This window comes from Cervus canadensis, chromosome 8 (assembly GCF_019320065.1).
Source record: "Cervus canadensis isolate Bull #8, Minnesota chromosome 8, ASM1932006v1, whole genome shotgun sequence".
Taxonomy (NCBI): Eukaryota; Metazoa; Chordata; class Mammalia; order Artiodactyla; family Cervidae; genus Cervus; species Cervus canadensis.
The window spans coordinates 42,203,145-42,223,531 of NC_057393.1; the positions used below are offsets into that span (position 1 = coordinate 42,203,145).

The window sequence follows — 20,387 nt, forward strand, 5'->3', positions numbered from 1 at the left end:
GTATAGAAATGGTACATCATTGGATATATACTATCAGAATTGTTTACAACATTCAATATATCCTAGAGCCTAAATTTCCCTTTTTCCCAAATACAATGCATTTCTATATTAATTTCCCTTTGATAAAGAGCCTGGACTTCACTATCCATCAAAGTTCTGAGAAAAATATGTCATATATTGAGTACAACATCTTTTTTAAACCTCATCTCAAGTTATTAAAAAACATGGATGAGTAAAACTCTTTAGTCTTATACTTTTGTACTTTAGCTGAAATTAAGTGTTTAGGAATGATTGATCTTTGCAATAATTTGTATTCATTTTCCTTTCTCCTCTATGTTTGCCTGTTGCTCAGTGTTGCCGTGTAGTTTACCTCTTCCCAACATGCCCCTTAGACTGTTTGCAGAGATTTCTTTGTGTTATAATATGCTTAATCATTGAGGAAGAACTTCAAAAGGCATGTTACATGACAAAGTCAGCCAGGCAGGAAATGGTCCTATTTTCCATTTTACTCAGGCTTCTGAAAATTGAAATGCTGTTTAGAATAGTAACCATAACCAGTTAGTCCAAGACTCCTGGAGAGCTAGAATGTCTCAAAGAAAATATTCATGCTCTGACAATCCATTGATCACATTAACCCCCTCAAGAGCAGACCCTCACTGTTTTCACTGTCACCTTATTAACCTTTTGTTTATTTAATCCATTGTTAACACTTTCCTTGTCTCTGTCCCACAGCTTTTATTATATCTTGATATCTACTGCCATGCGTGTGTGTGAGTGTGTATACACAAGTGTGTTCATAAACTTCAGTGCCACCTTGCCATCTGTTGATTTTGTCTCTCTCAAAGTGCAAGAACATTTTGATTGGTTTGGCAAATGCTCTTGAGGTCAACCTGCATTATAAACTGACAACCAGACCACAGACAGGTCTTAGTCAAGTACCTATTCTCTGTCCAGCCTGTTTCCTGGATGGCGAGGTCAGCTGGAACAAAACCTATGGATAAAGAAGAGTTTTATGGCTATAAAATAGAGCTGCGAGTATAGCCAGGATTTGGCTTTCCCTTAGGATCAGTGAAAATTAACTGGAAGGCACTTTCAATGCCTTCTAGTACTGTAATCAAAACTTAATATAGAAAATAAGCATAAGAAGGATTTAGATGAAAGGCACCCAGAAATGGAAAGATACTTGTGTATTATGGTTGAACTTTAAATTATCTAGTTGAATAATAATGGTGCAATTTCACCTAATTTTCTCACTTAAACATAGGAGCCAAATTCACTAGTCCACAATCTCCAATGTTCATTTTAAGTGTGAAAATGGGCAGGAAAGTAAGTGCACTAATACAAACTGAGTAATTTCCCCCAGAGTTTTAGGTAGTATGTATCATTATGGACACAGGGAGTATCTCTCTCACTTTCTAATTGTATCCCCCCTTAAATATTGTATAAATGATTATTTAGTAGCTTTCATCTGATTTAGCATTTATTATTTTTGTTGTCAATGCCAGGTTTTATATTATTGTATTGCCACTTACAGACTATATGTATTCAACTTTTTTGTTTTTTTTCAGTATTAACTTTTTTTCCCCCCACTTCATGTCAAAAGTTAAACATGTCTGCATTTCTAGTAACAGAATTTGAATAAAGGTTCATATTTCTGGCTGTCCTTCCTAGTAATAGTTCTGCTTGATCTTGGCAATTCAACAATAGTTCCAGGAAAAGGAACTACAGAACAACTAACTTACTGTTTAAAAATCTTCTATAACCAACCTTCTGCCTGTGGTCTTTTCCTGATCATATGATGTATTTGTGAATCACATGAATTGAGAATCAGTGTGTAGAAAGTCTTGACCTGTTCAATAAATACCGTTGATGCATCCACAAGTTAGGTTCAGATAGCAGAAACTAGATTCTAGTGCCAGATTTTCCTAACATCCTCTGTTGTCCCCTTTTCCTCCTGCCTTTGATCTTTCCCAGCATCAGGGTCTTTTCCAATAAGTCTGTTCTTCGTATCAGATGGCCAAAGTATTGGAGTTTCAGCTTTAGCATCAGTCCTTCTGATGAATATTTAGGACGGATTTCCCTTAGGATGGACTGGTTGGATCTCCTTGCAGTCCAAGGGACTCTCAAGAGTCTTCAACACCACAGTTCAAAAGCATCAGTTCTTCGGCACTCAGCTTCTTTATAGTCCAACTCTCACATCCATACATGACTACTGGAAAATCCATAGCCTTGGCCAGACGGGCTTTTGTTGGCAAAGTAATGTCTCTGCTTTTTAATATGCTGTCTAGGTTGGTCATAACTTTTCTTCCAAGGAGCAAATGTATTTTAATTTCATGGCTGCAGTCACCATCTGCTGTGATTTTGGAGCCAGAAAAATAAAGTCTCTCACTGTTTCCTTTGATTTCCCATCTATTTGCCATGAAGTGATGGGACCAGATGCCATGATCTTTGTTTTCTGAATGTTGAGCTTTAAGCCAACTTTTTCACTCTTCTTTCACTTTCAACAAGAGGCTCTTTAGTTCTTCTTTACTTTCTGCCATAAGGGTGGTGTCCTCTGCATTTCTGAGGTTATTGATATTTCTCCTGGCATTCTTGATTCCAGCTTGTGCTTCATCCAGCCCAGCATTTCTCATCTTATACTCTGCATGTAAGTTAAATAAGCAGGGTGACAATATACAGCCTTGACGTACTCCTTTCCCAATTTGGAACCAGTCTGTTGTTCCATGTCCAGTTCTAACTGTTGCTTCCTGATCTGCATCCAGATTTCTCAGGAGGCAGGTCAGGTGGTCCGGTATTCCCATCTCTTCAATAATTTTTCCACAGTTTGTTGTGATTGTCATGCTCCTCAACTTGAATCTTATATAATGAAACACAAAGACAGAAAACAATTGGAGCTGCATTTTTCCTTCAACTTACCGTCCACTGATTTCTGTGACAGTACTGAGGGATCCCCTGATTCCTACCTTTATATGTCATGCTGCTGCCTCCCTGTGATTCTCAGTCATGCACTGTCCTTCCAAAGAAAAAACAAAAATCCTTTATCTTTCTGTTTAAGATGAAATTTTATACAAGTTTGCTAAAATTTCTATTGCTCATAACCAAAGGATTATAACACACTCAGGAAGTCGAGTAGACTGGAATGATTTCTCTTTCCTTCAGGTAGATTGTTTTGTTGGGTGAAGGAGACCATCATATAAATTATATTTTTGATATCTCTGAATGTGATTTTACAGCTGAATTGCTCATGGTGAACACCGATCACGATCGTGGAGTTCCGGGCGGGGGGCTGTGTTGAAGTTTCTGTGGGTGTCTGTTGGGTCCTTCTCGTCTTGGGGATGTTCCACAGCCCATTGGATGGATTCCTGCGGAACCTCTTCCTGTGAGGCTGGTGTGTGTCCTGGCTGATGGAAGCTCTCTGCTGACATCCGCTCTTTCCACCTGTGCTTCTCCAAAAATTTCTGCTTTGTTTGTTTCTGTTGTTGACTTCTTGTCCATTTCCCGATTCCATGAAATTCTCAAGATACTTTACACAGTACTTGCTATTTGACAAAAGGACATGGCATCCCTCTAGAACTTACTTGCTACTAGCTCTCTGATGAAACTCCTTTTCTTAAACTGTAGACCAGGGGATTCTTTATGTAGAAGTGATACACCCAATTTTAGATTTATTTGCTTGGTTAGTTTGGCTCTGCTTAAGCATCTGAACAGAGTTATTGTATCTTGGTTAAATATGGGCACACATATTTTTTTGTCCTCCACAACAGACGTTCTTATTCCGAATAACGAGGTGTCTGTGGGTAGGCTTTATAGGTCTAGACATTCTTGGAACTTTTGTGCAGCATTTGGTGTGATGTATACTTTTAGAAGAGGAGTCCTCGATTTGATCAGATTCTGTGTTCCATGACTCTTAAACAAAAAGCAAAGCAAAAGCTATTTACAAGCTTCTCTCCTATACGGTAGGGTATTTATTTTCTGAGTCCGTTTGGGGAATGAATGAATCCGTACCCACACCTGAAGTCACTCCAAATTCATTAGCTTAGAGTGAAACATCTGTATTCTAAGGGATCACATTCTGCCTCTGCTGACAACTCAAATCAAGAACCAGGAAGGTGTAGACAGGTTATCTGGGGCAATCAAAATAATTCTATCCCTGGTGCCAGGTAAGCACATTCAGAGGCATGCACACATTAGGATATTGCACTCTTTTGCCACATTCAAGCTCTGAGAAGTGTAGAATTGCTATTTAAACTCACCCGGTTATATACGAAAACATCATTTTTTTTTCTGTCATTATTTCATGTGCATTTTGAACTGTTGGCTGATACAAAGGAGTGCATTTGTGTTTGTATGCCTACACCTTTGACACCAATTCCATAGGGCTTAGAAGTTGCACAGTATGGGGGGTGTTGGAAGAACTGAAATCAATTTCATTTTTACTAATTTAATGGTGGTGTGACCTGGGCGAATCATGTAAGCTCTCTGAGATTTTATTCCTATAATACGGGAGTAACAACACTATGGAAACTTCACAGTTACTTGGATCACCAATGAAATCATGCCTACAGTCTATAAAACGTTTACTGAGTTATTAGCAGCAGATGTATTGCACAATTTGAAATGATTAGTCAAGCCTGGAAGACGCTACTATATTGAATTGTGAATCTAAGTCCTTCTGCTTCTCAAACTAACAATCTATAAATTTCTTTGCTAGGTTTGCTGATTATCAGCTCCTACTGCTTGGATCACAAATCAGTCTTAAGATGATATGTATCTTTGTTTTTCCAAGCTGAGTGTATTTGAAATCCAAGAGACAGAAATTCTCCTCTTGGACATCTCTAGTGGTCTAATAATTAATTAAGAGTCTGTCTGCCAATGCAGGGAGTATGAGTCCCATCCCTAGTCTGGGAAGATTCCATATGCCAGAAGTAGCAGCAAAGCCCATGTGCCACAACTGCTGAAGCCCGCATGTTCTGGAGCCCAGGCTGCACAACAGGGTGGGGGTGGTGGGGGTGTCCACAATGACAAGCCCATCTACTGCGCCTAGAGATTAGCCCCCAGTCTCCGCAACTAGGGAAATTCCATGCACAGCAACAAAGACCCAATGCAGTGGAAAATAAGTTTAAAAAAAAAGAGAGAGAGAGAAATTCCCCTCTGAAATAGAAAGGGATTTTTCATTTCAGCTTCTTTCATTTCAAACTCAATTTCTGAAGTCCTTAACTTCTAGAAAATCACATGTAGGTCTTACTGTATCCTCTTATGAAGGAGGAAGGGAAGTGAGAATTATTGGGCATCTAGTGTACTGGGCCCTATTCTGTGCTGGGAACTTTTTCCAAATATTTTCTTTCATCCATACTCTGCCATCACCCTCTGCCCTGCACTGCTGCCATAGAACCCTAATTTTTTCTTCTTTTTGGTCCCTGCCCTTCAGGTGTAAGATACAGAAGAAAACAAACAGGACGCCTGCACTGTAACCCATGCATATTGCCAAAGTTCAGTGAGATAACTTTGGTGACGTTGCTTCAAAAACTTCATTGAAAAGCATTTTTGCATGTTTTGTATAAACTAGAGTCTGCTCATACAATGTGCTCAGGATAGGTGTATTGTCACACTGTCCTATTACTCCAAAGCTGTAGGAGCTTCGGTGAGTCTTTCAGCCTCTCCAAGTTCAAATGTCTCAATCATTCATGTCAATGTATGGCAAAAACCACTACAGTACTGTAAGTAGTTAGCCTCCAATTTAATTAATTAATTAAAAAAAAAGTCTTAATCAAAGTAGTGCGTATGTGCATACTAAGTCACTTCAGTCACATTGGACTCCTTGTGACCCTATGGACTGTACCAACCAGGCTCCTCTGTCCATGGGATTCTCCAGGCAAGAAGACTGGAGTGGGTTGACATGCCTTCTCCAGGGCATCTTCTCGACCTAGGATCAAATTCGCATCCCTTAGGTCTCCTGCATTGGCAGGCAGATTCTTTACCACTAGTACCCCTGGGGAACCCTAATAAAAATAGACCATTGATTAAATCCTTGGCCAACCTTTGAGTCATCAGATTCTAGACCTTTGCCTACATTTGACTGTTGTAGGAAAAAAAAGTACCCATGGATTTAGTTTATCACCCAGGAACTCAGTCAATCTGCTAATACTGGGCCTCATCTCTTTCACTTACTTATAAAAACATTATCAAGGAAGGAATGTTTGCAGAACACTTGAAAAAGGGCTTTGCAACACTAAAAGTGTTGATTGTAAAATGTGGTTAAGCAATAGAAAAACGGTGATTTTTAAATACTTGGTGATTTGAAACAAATGCTTCAGAATTTACCACTGCAATCCTACAGTCCATGTTTAGTGAAAATACTACCCAGGGCATTTGTTGTTGTTTGACTATCAAAAGAAAGTAAACAAAGAGAAATTACAAATTCTTACTTTAGTAAGGCTTAATTCTTTGCATAATGACTGTTTAATTAAAAAATGGAGCCCAGCCAGAATAAGGAAGATATGCCTCCAATTATTCCCATGTATGGAGCTTTAACCACAAGCCATGGAATTTCCGTAGTTACACCACATTTATTTTATTTCCTGGATTATAAAGGTGCAAAAACTCTGATTATCTGGCACAGACCTCTTGATGTGCTGAGGATGCTGAAAGAATTCAGAAAAGGGTAAAGGAGATTTTACCCTCCTGAAAGATTTCAGGTTTTTTTCCTGTTCACAAAGTAGATGCGCTTGGCTAAATGAATTAATTATCTAAATAAAACATATGCACGTTAATTCTTGCTGTGTGCTTACTTGTAATTCTTCTAGTCTGTACCTCAACATTGTCTTAGCTTTCTGTAAAATTCTTTCATATTTGATCCATTTGCTTTGTATCATGAATATAGTGTTTCAGAGATAGACAGCTATCTGTTACAGTTAAACTTCTTGTCAATAAGTGTTGATATCACTCCCTGGGACTCTGGTTGGACTTTTATCTTAAGTTGTTAAGGACTCATTTCTTCACCAGTCATGAGTGATATGCTTGACAGGAAACAGTTGACTCAGTACAAGTTCACGACCACCACCACCCCGCCCCACTGGGAAGGCTGAAGTAGCCAGACTGATGTCAGATGGAAAAGTTGGAAGAGGACAGAACACCTTCAGTTAGGCCATGTGAGTTCCTTTCCTTGATCATAACTCCTTTTGAGAGTTCTCAGATCTTTATCCTGCATCTTATCCTTCTTGGCCAATTATGCCCTCTTTTCTTTTTTAGGAAATAAAAAGATTAACAGTTAAAATATACCAGTTAAACCTAAAATCTTTTATGTCTAAAACAAGGAATGGTGAATATACTATTGATATACTATAGAGAGTCAGTAGTTTAGTGGTTAAGTGTGCAGGTTGTGAAGTCTGACAGCCTAGATTCATATCCTAGCTTGTTTATTTGCTAGGTGACCTTGTGTTTCCTCATCTATAAAATGGAGATTATGATAATAACTATCCCATCGAGCTAGACTGAAGATTAAATGAGAGTGCATGTGATGCATTTTAAAATGATCTGGCAAAGAATTAATACTCAAGAAAGTTGGTTATTGATATTATCAGTGTAGGGCTTCCTTGGTGGCTCAGATGGTAAAGAATCTGCCTGCAGTGCAGGAGACTGGGGCTCAATCCCTGGGTCGGGAAGAGCCCCTGGAGAAGACAATGGCAACCCACTCCAGTACTCCTGCCTGGAGAATGCCTTGGACAGAGGAGCCTGGCGTGGGGTACAGTCTACAATCCATGGCTGGGTCGCCAAGAGTCAGACACAACTGAGCAGCTAATACAGACACAGTGTTATACACAAGAGGGGTCATTACCACACACGATGCCTACTTATCAATGTTTTGCTTCTCTATGTATAAGAATATGCACATGGTCTGCCTTAGTAAATGAAGACTTTCATGTTGATATTTTTAAAAGTAATTTCAGTTGCATAAACTAGAAAGAATCCTGAGCATGGACGTGACTAACCCATGCATTAATGGTGAGTTATGGAAGGATGTGTGCAATATCCGATTAATGTTGATGGGATCGACATGTAAAGCTAACAAATTGCTTTGAAATATTTCTAAAGCAGTTCCATTTTGTCTTGTGAGGGTGACTTTTTTAAAGTCTTAAATATATTGTCACATCTGAATGATCAGGTCACTCTTGTGGATCTAGCCAACAGCCATAAATTCTTCTTACAATAGATTTTTCTCAAAAGGCAGAAAACTGCCTCAGTGCTTACATACTGCTATTGTTTCAGCTCTCTTCATTCCTGTCCAATTCTATTCTTTTCATTCAATGTGATTGAAAAGCAATAAAAGTTGTTCTTATACAACTCTTTATCCAAACTGAGCAAATTAGAAGGTATTTAATCTACCTTCTATAAAAATGGAAGTAGTAGAAGGGGGAAATGAGTCGTTTTTAAATCCCATTTTGTCATGATGTTATTCCAACGGTATTGCTGTTAGCTATATTGGTCACAGCTGACTTCCTGACTGTGTGTTGACCACAAAATGTAATCTGGAGGGCATTTCAGATTTTAAATGACTTTATAGAGTACCCTAGTTAAAATTGTTGATGCTACATGACAACTGCTGTTATTTCAATGCCAGCCAAATATAAAAGAGCATTAATATTCATTAGTAATGTTACAGCTGGTGACTCCTTCACAACATTGTAATGGTTTGAATAGTTATTTCAAACAGTGTATTGAACTATTCACATAATAAGCTCTGATTGACACAATCATTAAAGAAGCCCAGAAATACCAAGGACAAAAGAAATATGTGTGCACATATATTAAGCTAAGTAAATATTTTAGAAATAGACTTCAACTGACAAGACTCTGACACTGTGCAAGAAGTGATTAATTTTTGAGTGAGATATGTGGGAAAATCATCATTGTAGAAACTGGAACACAGATTTGAGTCTTAATTTCATCACAAGTTCACTGATGGTTTAAATTTCTCCAGATTAGGATTTGTGCCATAAATGTGTCTATAGAGGCGATTGTAAGGATAAAATGAAACAAATGAAATGAAAGGAGGAGTGATAGAGGGAATGATGAAATGGTACTGGTATCTCTGAGCCCCTGATGTGAACTGCACCATGTAGGGCTTTTATTTGTGCTGTCTCGTCTCGTCTTATTAAGGTGATGGTTTCATCTCTATTTCATAAATGAGGAAACCAAAGACAAGAGAGGGATTAAGCTTTCTGCACACAGCTGAATGGTGAGAAATTCTGGTGTTAGGGTTTAAGTCCAAGTGTGTGTATTATCTGTATTATATCAAAATGCTTCTGGAGTTTAACATGGAGCACTATGGTGGGTATTACTGGGGTTGAAACAGAGTAGAAGACCTGGAATCTGCTTTCAAGGAGTTTACCAGTTCCTGTGATGATAAGACTAAGGTGGAGAATGTGAAAGTTCATGGGGTGTTCTGCAGTACATCTTGTTTTTGTGATAGTTCATTTTGCATAATGTTTTTGATGCAATAAATAAGTGATATCATATGACAACAGTTTTTTCTCTCAAGCAAAAGAATTAACTTACAAAATATAAATGGACTCACAGACATAGAAACTAAAGTTGCAGTTACCTAAGGAGAAAGAGGGGAGAGCTAAATTAGGAACTTGTGAGTAACATATACACATCATTATGTATACAATAGATAAACAACAAGGGTTAACTGTGAAGTACAGAGAACTATATTCAACATCCTGTAATAATCTGTAATGGAAAATAATCTAAAAAGAATATATACACACTATTATATATAAAACAGACAAACAATAAAGGTTTATAGTGCAGAGAACTATACTCAGCATCTTATAATAATGTATAATGGAAAATAACCTGAAAAGAATATATATATATATGTGTGTATATATATATATGTATATATATATATATATGTATGTATGTGTGTGTATAAATGAATAACTTTTCTGTACCCTTGAAACTAACACAACACTGTAAATTAAATATGTAGACTGCCCTGGTGACTCAGATGGTAAAGAGTCTGCCTGCAGTGCGGAAGACCTGAATTCAATCCCTGGGTCCTGAAGATCCCCTGGAGAAGGAAATGGCAACCCACTCCAGTATTTAACTATACTTCAATTTAAAACAAAAGCAAAACCAAAAACACTTCTGCTTTATGTTCTAAAGAGTTAAGTTACACTCTCCTCCCTCTCCTCCTTTTGGCAACATAATGTACAGAGGAGAAAAACTGTGCTTTGCTCATGTGTCCTGAACAAACCCACAAAGAGATTTACTAATATGCTTTATATTTCTAGTTGTGTCACTTCAGTTCAGTTGCTCAATCGTGTCTGACTCTTTGCGACCCCATGGGCTGCAACATGCCAGGCCTCCCTGTCCACCACCAACTCCTGGAGCTTGCTCAAACCCATGTCCATCGAGTCTATGATACCATCCAACCATCTCATCCTCTATTGTCCCCTTCTCCTCCTGCCTTCAATCTTTCCTAGCATTCACCGTCTTTTCCAGTGAGTCAGTTCTTCACATCATGTGGTCAGAGTATTGGAGTTTCAGCTTTAGCATCAGTCCTTCCAATGAATATTCAGGACTGATTTCCTTTAGGATGGACTGGTTGGATCTCCTTGCAGTCCAAGGGACTCTAAGAGTCTTCTCCAACACTGCAGTTCAAAAGCATCAATTCTTCAGTGCTCAGCTTTCTTTATAGTCCAACTCTCACATCCATACCTGAATACTGGAAAAAATATAGCTTAATTGTGTATCTCTAGACTGTTATTGGGAGAAATTAATTTTATAACTTATATTGAAGATATTACTTGTGATCACTTTTCTTCCTACTATTTGATTTGCTATGCTTTCCTGACCTTCCTAATGCATTTGCTGCAGAGTAATGCTAATGCCAAAGGCTGCAGCCTCTATCTTTCATTCAAAATAATATTTCGTTGAATCAGGCAATTATTATTGAGGTTGTACACAAAGTGCAATTCCTGTGTTTATCGTAAGAATTATTAACCCCACTTAGAACTATGCAAGTATTCCAAATTAAAAAAAAAAAAAAGTAAACTGTAGGAAGCATGTCTCTTAAAATACTCAGGAGTTTGTATTTCCTTTAACTTAACCCAAATTTAAAAGTCTGTTGATAGTATAATTAGTGATACAATCAGTGAGAGACCAGGGTATATGTTTGCTTATCAGTAGTTTTATTATTGTTTCATAGTTGACAAATGTATTGACTCAGTAAGGCCTAGAATTTTATTTCACTGCCAACTCATATGATTTTCTTCTATGAACTTATTGTGTTGTCTTTAGGAAGTGGAGAGGATTCCAGAGCTCTTCCCATTAGGCACTCATACTCCTCGAGTTTTTCTAGGAGTGGACTTGGCTTTGCTGATCACATCATGCCCAAGCCTGTGAAGTTATAGTAGTAACACTTCCTACTTGTAAGCACTTTATTCTTTACAGACACATGTGCATTGATGATCTGATTTGATCCTCACAACCAACACTGAAAAGTGCACGCATTGCCATTCCCAATTTACCGATGCAGAAATCAAAACCACAGGAAGCCTGTGTGGACCCTGCCACTTACTAAACTCGGAGACCTTTGGTGAGATTTATTTTGGTCTCCTTAAACTTCAATTACCTCATTTGGAAAAAAAAAAATTCTACTTTATAGTATAATTCCAAGAATTAAGTGCAAAAACCTAGCTCAAAGGGATGGCACAGTACCTGAAACAAAGAAGACAATAAAAACCCTTCTTTATTCATTCAAGAAATAGCTATTGAACAGTTATTTGTAAATTCTTCCAGATGGAAAGGACAAAAGAGTGGCTTTAGTGAGTGGAATTCTTGTCCCAGTGGAAATTATAGTCTAGTAAGGAGTTAATAAGAGGCAGGCAGAATTAAGGCTTGAACTTTAGTTTTTTTAATTTTGTTTTCCTCTTTAATTTTCTCTTTAATTTAGATAGGTTGGTGAATGGATGGGTAAGACTGTGTACGTTTACATGCATACACATCCATGCAACTCGCTTGCTCTCCCAGTCGCTTCTGACTCTTTGAGACCCCATGGACTATAGCCTGCCAGGCTCCTCTGTCAATGAGATTGTCCACGCAAGGACACTGGAGTTGGATACCATTTCCTCCTCCAGGGGATCTTCATGACTCAGGTATCAAACCTACATCTCTGGTGTCTCTTGCATTGGCAGGCAGATTCTTTACCACTGAGCCCCCTGGGAAGTCCATGCACTAATACACATATATGCCTGTCTACATTATTGCTTCCTGATATACATCTGTAAGGGTATCCTCATCAAATAAGAAACTGACTCTAAAGCACAGATTGATCCGTATTCACCGATGGAGTTAGAAGTGGTAAATTTAATTCATTCTTCATGTTTCCCCATCAGTAATATTAGCAATAGGTTTTGAATGCCTTCACTTGGAAAGGATCAAACCATCAACTTTTGAATCCTTCTATTATCCCATGTTGTCTGATTCTCTCCTGATTTTCAGAATCGAGTTGAAGTAAATTAAGATGCCTCTTGCCAGAATGAGTAGCAGTGCTTCTGGAATGTTAATTCTCAGAGAAACAAAAGCTGATGAATTGTTATAATTTCATCTCATGCAGGAAACTCTGGGTGTTTCATGGCAATAACGATGTGTATATTACATTCACAGGCATGATTTCTAGAAATGTTTATATAAACCTGTTTTACATTTGATGATTATATTTTGAACTATGTATAAATAACTATGTTCTTAATATGACTCAATTATCAAATAAATTCCTGAATTCTTCTGGGAGCAATGAGCAAGATGGAGAGATCTAATAAGACTTGTTTGCAGAATCTAAATATATTTTGTAACTTTATGGGCTTTGAACCACACACATAGGGATACCCCTAATTACTCTTTTTCTAATCTCTCCTTCTACTTTTATGTTTTTAAGATCAACTCCATAATCTTGAGTGGCATGTATTTCATATATAAATAAATCACCCAGTCATTTGATTATTCTGGCAGAAGCAGATCGCTTTTTATTATTCAGAGAATGGAAACTGACATTTGAATTCTCTTAGTGTATCTGATACTTTCAAATACATTATTTCATCTAGCCCTCAAACTTTGTGAAATTAAGAATATTATATCCATATGAGGAAACTTAGGTGAAAGAAAATAACTTCTTTTATGTCATGAAGATGCTAAATGGCAGAATATGTGTAGAAACTCTAGTGTGATTATTTCCAAAGCCACATCATAGCATTTATTAGTGCCACAGTTAGTAGCTCTTGTACACTTTCTCTCTCTGTCCTTTTCCTCCTCCCTCCCCTTCTCCCTTCCTTCCTGCCACCCCTCCCCCCACACATACTGACAATGGACTATGTCTAACTGAAAGCTTCATAATTTCATGTGGGATTATTGATGGTCACAAATGTGATGAAACTGTATTAAGCCAGAGTTTATGCTGTTGTTGACCTAGGCAACCTCTCGCATCTGTTCCAGTTGTTTTGTCTGAATCCAAATTATCTAACAACACTAATAATCATGGTAAATTATGAGGTCAGGTTCAAAAGTAAGGGATGGTCACTTTGCAAGAGCAGACCTGAGGCACAAGGAGCGGCTGGCTGCTGATACCTCTAGGATTCTCTGTCTTCATCAGCCGTTCCAAAAATGCTGTATTATCACAATGCTGATACTGAGAAATTAAAACAGAGGTAAATATCAGGGGGAAATGCACACATTTTCTAAAATGGGGACACAGGGATAGGGGTCTGACTCTTTGGACAGATGAGCTTTTATTTCAAATGCCATTACATTTAGGTTTAATAATAGAAAGTATACTTCTCAGATCAGACAAAATGTGGAGCTTATTTCACCTTTCTGGCCAAGACCATATTTATTACAGCTTTATTTTATAAATCATAAAGAGACAAATTATATATTAAGAAAACAGCTACAAGAGTGTCTCATTCCCTTTATTCCCTACCAAATGTAGAGTTACATAATGTCTTGCCACACTTGGATTCTATATCTACTTGAAGGTGGGACTCTTTAATTTTCTGAATACTTCAGCACTTGGAATAAGTGTGGATCACTGAGTGAGGAAATTTATGACAGAGGGGTTGCCCATTACCCACACCTTGGCTTCTGTGAGTTTGAACGAGTAAACTTACCAAGTCAGGGCCGGTGTTGACACCCTTTGTCATTGCTTTAAGGACAGAAATGGTAATGCTGATTTTGGTTTTGTTGCATTTTATTTGAAAAATGCTCAAAATGCTCTTTTTTTGCTTTTATGGGAAAAAGTAAAAGCAATCACAAGTCTTAAACAAAGGGGCTTTACCATAAATGTTTTTCTCCCCTCTTTCAGATATGTAACCTCACTGTCCGAAAGGACTTAAGTGTATCTTGTTTTAAAAACAAAAAGACACGTTGTTTTCTGCACTAGGTGCATTTTATAGAAAGGAAAACACTTTACTCAGCCAGTTCAGAAGTTCTCATGTCCCATTTCAAGTCCTTATGAGGTCCTTTAACATATATCCATACTAAGGTCAAATCTGCTTTTTTTTTTTTTCCAATTTGAGTTGACAAATATATGATGGACTTTAATGTAGAAATATCTAATCTTCCCTCTGCTGAGACTGTTCAATTTGAAAAACGAGAAAAGAACTTCCAGCTTGCTCTTCGGTATAATTGAATAGCGCTCTCGGGTTTTATGATTTCATTATATGGGGGAAACTCTAATTCAGTCATGTGTGCCGATTGCACTGTGTAACATGCAATGTGAAATAAATAATAATTAAAACAACTTGCAATGAGGATATATGTAGTTACAAGTTAATAGCATTATTGAAGGAACTTGGTTAAAGACTCTATTTCCATAACTTAATTAAAGCCAAACTTAAGTTGTAAGTCTGTTGCAGATGTAGCAAGTGTGTGGGTATGTGTGTGTGTGCGTGCGTGTATATATACAATTATACTTAGATGAAAGATAGTGAAGGAAAAATGAAATTATGTAGATAACAGATAATATCGAATCCAGATCAACCCAAGGAAGATAGCATCAACTCTGAAAGCATCATAGAATGTGCACCAAGATACAGGAAAGTTCTATAACATCCAGCTGTTTTCACTTGACATTACTGAATATAAACAATTTTTAGGAAAGACCTGTAAATTGGACTATTTAAACTAAGAATAGAAATTTAAACTAAGAATATAAATTTCTATTCTTAGTATAAATTTAATCCAGTTCTTCCCCCTGGGAATGATTGGAAATAGTGGATGTATATATACAAATAAGGAAGTTAAGAAATGACTTTTTGTATGCCTAATTGTGTACTTTTTATATAAGGTATATACAACATATTTAGATTACATTAATCACCAGAGGATAAATAGGAAATAAGAAATTTTATCCTGTTTATAAGACATTCAGAGACATTGTCTTATGAATAATGTAACATTTCATTTCTGATAGTTCTAAGTTTTCCTTAGCTTTTAAGTAGACCTTTTTTTTTTTGTCAATAAAGAAGGAGAATAGCCAGTATAAATGTACAAAATCCTCAAGCAGGCTATAGAATGAGTGAATCATGGTGTATTCATAGAGTATCATTCAAAAATGTTCTTGATAAGAAAATTATACTGAGACTCTGGTGAAATCTCAGTCCCATTCAGTCTAAACACAATGTTTTGCCATTTGTATGAAATGAACAGCTAGGTGAAACTCTTATTTATCTGTCTGTTTCAAAATGACTTGCTATGTTATTTCAGGAGTGTTACTAAACTGTCCTTATCGCTCTCCCCCTCTGCTGACTTGGAATATGCCATCTATGTCACAGTGTCACGCTTAGCACAATTCTTTGCATGTAATAAATACTCCACAAATACTTGGTAGAGGACACAATCAAGTTCTAGTGACCCTGAATTCTGACAGGAAGAAAAAGGGGGAGAAAAATCCAAAGGAATAAATACCCATTGGATACAGACTGAGTCTCAGCAATGAAACACAGTCTCACTGCAACTTCCGTCAAGTTAGTGTAGGCACGTGCTGTGTTGATCTGGTACGTTATGAAACAAATGATTTATGACTCTTTATGGTTGATTTGGTTCCATTCAAAGCATGGGGAATAGAGGAATGAATGAAATGGAGGGGGTTTCTGCATTCATTGAGTTTACATTTTAGTGGGGGAGGTAGACAATAAAGTGTGCAAATGTAAGTTCTGGATTAAGAAAAGAACTAGTTGAGGGACTATCAGGAACAATAGAGGAAACTTTTGGAAGGAGCAGTCACGGAAGGCCTCTTGGAGGAGACGTATGAATCGAGACCTAAATGATGCAAGAAGCCAGCCTTGGGAAAATCAGAGGAAGGAACGTTGTAGGTAGAGAGAACAGCAAGTTCAGAAGACCTGCGGATAAGATGGACTGGCCTTGTTCTGAGAAGGAGAAGAAAGCAGATAACCGAGAGTAAAAGCCACTGATAGACTGTCATATGAGATGGAATTTCATCAGCCTTGGCACTGCTGATTCTTTGGGTTGGATAATTCATTGCTGTGAGGAACTGTGTTCTGAATTGTAGTGTGTTTAGAAGCATGCCTGGCCTGTACCCATTAGATGCTTGTAGCCACCCCTACCCCCAACATCCAATTGTAACAGCTAAAATGTTTCCAGTATTCCCAATCAACCCTGGATACGAACAACTGAAATAGAAGAATGAGGACAGGGCCAAATCAAATAGGACCTTCTAGGTCAGAATAAACAGTTTCAGCTTATTCTTAATGAAATATGATGCTATTGGAGTGTCTTTAAGTAGCAGAGTGGCTTGCGCTAACCGACTTTAAAAAACAATTCAGTCTGATTGATGCATGTCAAATAGATTGCAAGGCAATGAGAATGGATTCACAAAGACCAGCAGAAGACTATTTCCAGGAACCCAAGAGAGAGAGGATGGCAGCCCACAGCCTGCGTAGAAGCTGTGGAGATGAACAGTAGACATTTTAAAAAAAAAGACAAAAAAAGATGCATACTTGAGGAAAGGTTAGCCTCCAATACATCTTACTGATGTATTGGATTTGGAGATTGAAGGACAAGTAGGAATCAAAGATGACTTCTTTTCACTGAAATTAACAAGACTGAGGCAGAAGCGGGTGTAGGTAGAATGACACTGAACTTTTTGCCTTGTTCTCTGTTTTCCTGAATATACTTACCACAGTTAAAGTTTATGGCTTGTAACTCTCCTATCCAGCTACCACAGGTCTATTTCTGCAATTATTTAATGTTTTCTTCCTCCAGAGAGGATTTTCCTTTTTAACTGGGAGGCTGTTACAGAAAGGTCAAGCTGATCTAATCCAGTCAGGGATTAAACTGACTCAGGTCTGGGTTTCCATTTTTGTAAGATCCAAGTTTCCATTTTGTAGGATCTTTCCTTTCTCCTAGGATGCAGCCATTCAGGAGTCTCAGGAGAAAGTCTGGCATGTTCGCCAGGGTACCTCATACTTAGCAAGCCTTGAACTCCAATTTCTGTCTTTCCAAATTGCGAAACTGTTTAAAGCTCTTTTAATTTCTTAACCTTTAGCGACCATTTTCTGTTGGGTGCTCTACTTAGGAATTACCACATGACTCAGAGCATACAATGGCTTGCGTCTTCAGGCTTACTTTCTGTTCCTCTTCTCTCTGGGTCTTGGATCCTCAAGTGTTGGCTCTCTTGTAACACTGATGTCCAGTTATGAAGTAACTGAAGAAAACAACTGAAGAATTTTGGATAGTCACACAATATCTGGCATGGTCTGATTTGTCTTTTAGAAAGTTTGCTCTTCTATCAGCAATGTAAAAAAAAATGGGTTGAAGAAATTGAGGAGATTGAGTTATAGGTGCTGAGAAGCCAGAAGGAAAAGGTTCTTCAAATTGGCACATGCAGGCTGAACACAATGAGTACCTAAAGTAGGGCAGTGAGCATAAAATGCAGGAAAAAGAAGCAAGAAATACTTAGGAGGAGGATTTGAAATGATGGCAAATGGAAATTTTAGCTGTCAGCATTTCTTAAATTTTATTTGTGTATCAAAATAAGAATGACATACTGGCTCATTATTTCTTCATCCCTCATAATATTAAAGGCTGGTCAAGGATGACTGGTTGCCAAACAAAATAATCTACTCTTTGTAATTTCTCATGGCTCTGCTGCTGTTCTTGGTTATAAGGATTGAAAGGAAAATGTATTTTAATCTGCCTTCATTGTTCAAAAGAAGAACTTGCTTAAGTTAGATCCTTGATGTGAGCGATCTCTTTGAAGGAAGCCACGTGCTCCATAATTCAGAAAGCATGGAAAATATTTAAAACCAAACCTTCATTATTATTCTGAGAGCAATATCCTATGGAAGAAGCCATTCAACTTGAAGAAATACTGAACTAGGTTGGTTATATGCACCATTTAGCAATGTATTTGAGATGTGGCACTCGTTCTAAACACATATTTAGTATTAAGGGAGGTAGAAAATGACATATTTGTGCCTACTTTAGGCTAGCGATGCAGTCTTGAGTGCTTTATGTACATTCTCATTTAACCTTTTCAATAACCTTCTAAGTAAGGTATATGTTTTCCATATTTTATAGAGACAAGTCTCAAAAGGCTGGGATAACCTGCCTGATATCACACCTGTTAGTAAATGGTGGAGTCAGGACTGAAAACTGATTGTGTTTCACTTAGTTATTCTTTCCAGTGTGTGTGCATGGTAAGTCACTTCAGTTGTGACTGACTCTGTGACTGTGGCCCACTAGATTCCTCTGTCCATGGGATTCTCCAGCAGGATTACTGAAGTGAGTTATCATGCCCTCCTCCAGGGAATCTTCCCAACCCAGGGTTCAAACCCACATCTCTTATGTCTCCTGCATTGGCAGTTGAGTTCTTTACCACTGATGCCACCTGAGAAGTGCAGTGCATCTAAGAATTTTCTTGTGTTTGGAGAAAAGCTGAGAAAAATATGGGGGGAGGGGCAGAGAAATCTGGGTCAGATTATTTAGATTTATTTAAACAAAACTTTGCATTGTTCAGTGTCATTTCTGGAAAATGAAAACTGATTTAACCTAATTCTTTCCAAGTCAAGTAACACTTCTAATCATGAGAGTACAAGGATGTTCCTTCTCTTATTAACTTGAATCCTAAGGCATCTCATTATATACTTGCTAAATTCTAAATATGATCTCATCTCCAAAGAGTTTAATATACCTGTTGTCATCAATATAGGAACAGCAAAACCAGCAGTTTTAAAATAACTCCATCACCTTTCTTTTATTCATTCCCTGAGCCTGGGAAGTTCTACTGTATGCCTCAGCAAAACTGGCAAAAATATGACCCAGAAGGCAAAATGACTAGATGAGTTCACAGCCAACTATAATCTTATCTCAAGAGAGAAAAAGAAGACTTAACATTTATTTTATCCCTAACCTGTTCTAGACACTTATGTGCATGAGTGTTCAGTCATGTCCGACTCTTTGAGACCTCATAGACTGTATGTGCATGAGTGTTCAGTCATGTCCGACTCTTTGAGACCTCATAGACTGTAGCCTTCCAGGCTCCTCTGTCCATGGGATTATCCCATCAAGAATACTGGAGTGGGTTGCCATTTCCTCCTCCAGGGGATCTTCCCGACCCATTTAATCTTTGCAGCAAACCTATGAGGTGCATGCTACTTTTTGCAGGAGATTTATTTGCAATCCAAAGAAGTCAAATGATACCTAATATCATAAATCCTAGTAAGGGACAGTTCGTTCTAAGCCCAATGATAAAATCTTTGTATCTAAGAGCACCAATATCCTGGCTGTGTGTTTGTGTGCACATGCGCACACTCACTCAGTCCTGTCCAACTCTTTGCAGTCCCCTGGACAATTGCCTGCCAGGTACTTGTCTATGGAATTTTCCAGGCAAGAATACTGAAGTGGATTGCCATTTCCTATTCCAGCGGTTCTCCTGACCCAGGGATCTAAGTCATGTCTCTTGTGTCTCCTGCATAGGCAGATGGATTCTTTATTATTGCACCACCTGGGAAACCCAATATCTTGGTTAGCATAGGTTAATTAAGTATAAGTCACCAATGACATATTGTACTAAATTTAAAATAATATGCTCCTATATTTCTCTATCTAATTATAGAGATGCTTTTATATGTAAGATATATTAAGTACATTATTTCTTACAATTTAATACATATTTTAAATTTTTTATTATTTTATTTTTGGCTGTGCTGGGTCTTCACTGCTACATGTGAGCTTTCTCTAGTTGTGGTACACAGGCTTCTTATTGTGGTGGTGTTTCTTGTTGAAGAACATGGGCTCTAGGGTGCGCCGACTTCGGTAGTTGTGGTCCATAGGCTTCGTTGTTCTGTGGCATGTGGGATCTT

At 37.8% G+C, this 20,387-nt stretch overlaps 1 protein-coding gene across 8 annotated transcripts in view; it reads left to right on the forward strand.

Annotated features, from left to right (window-relative positions):
- The window catches only part of LOC122446204 (cGMP-dependent protein kinase 1-like), an 849,064-nt gene that overhangs the window by 527,421 nt on the left and 301,256 nt on the right, over positions 1-20,387 (forward strand). For 2 of the 8 annotated variants that reach the window (XR_006270818.1, XR_006270819.1), the window contains exon 6: positions 7,025-7,148. The exons of 5 other annotated variants lie outside the window; for them this stretch is intronic. The gene's annotated coding sequence lies outside the window, so the exon portion shown is untranslated. Of the gene's footprint in view, positions 1-7,024; positions 7,149-20,387 lie in introns of those variants that run through there. One more of the 8 variants, XR_006270816.1, reaches the window with a different exon arrangement.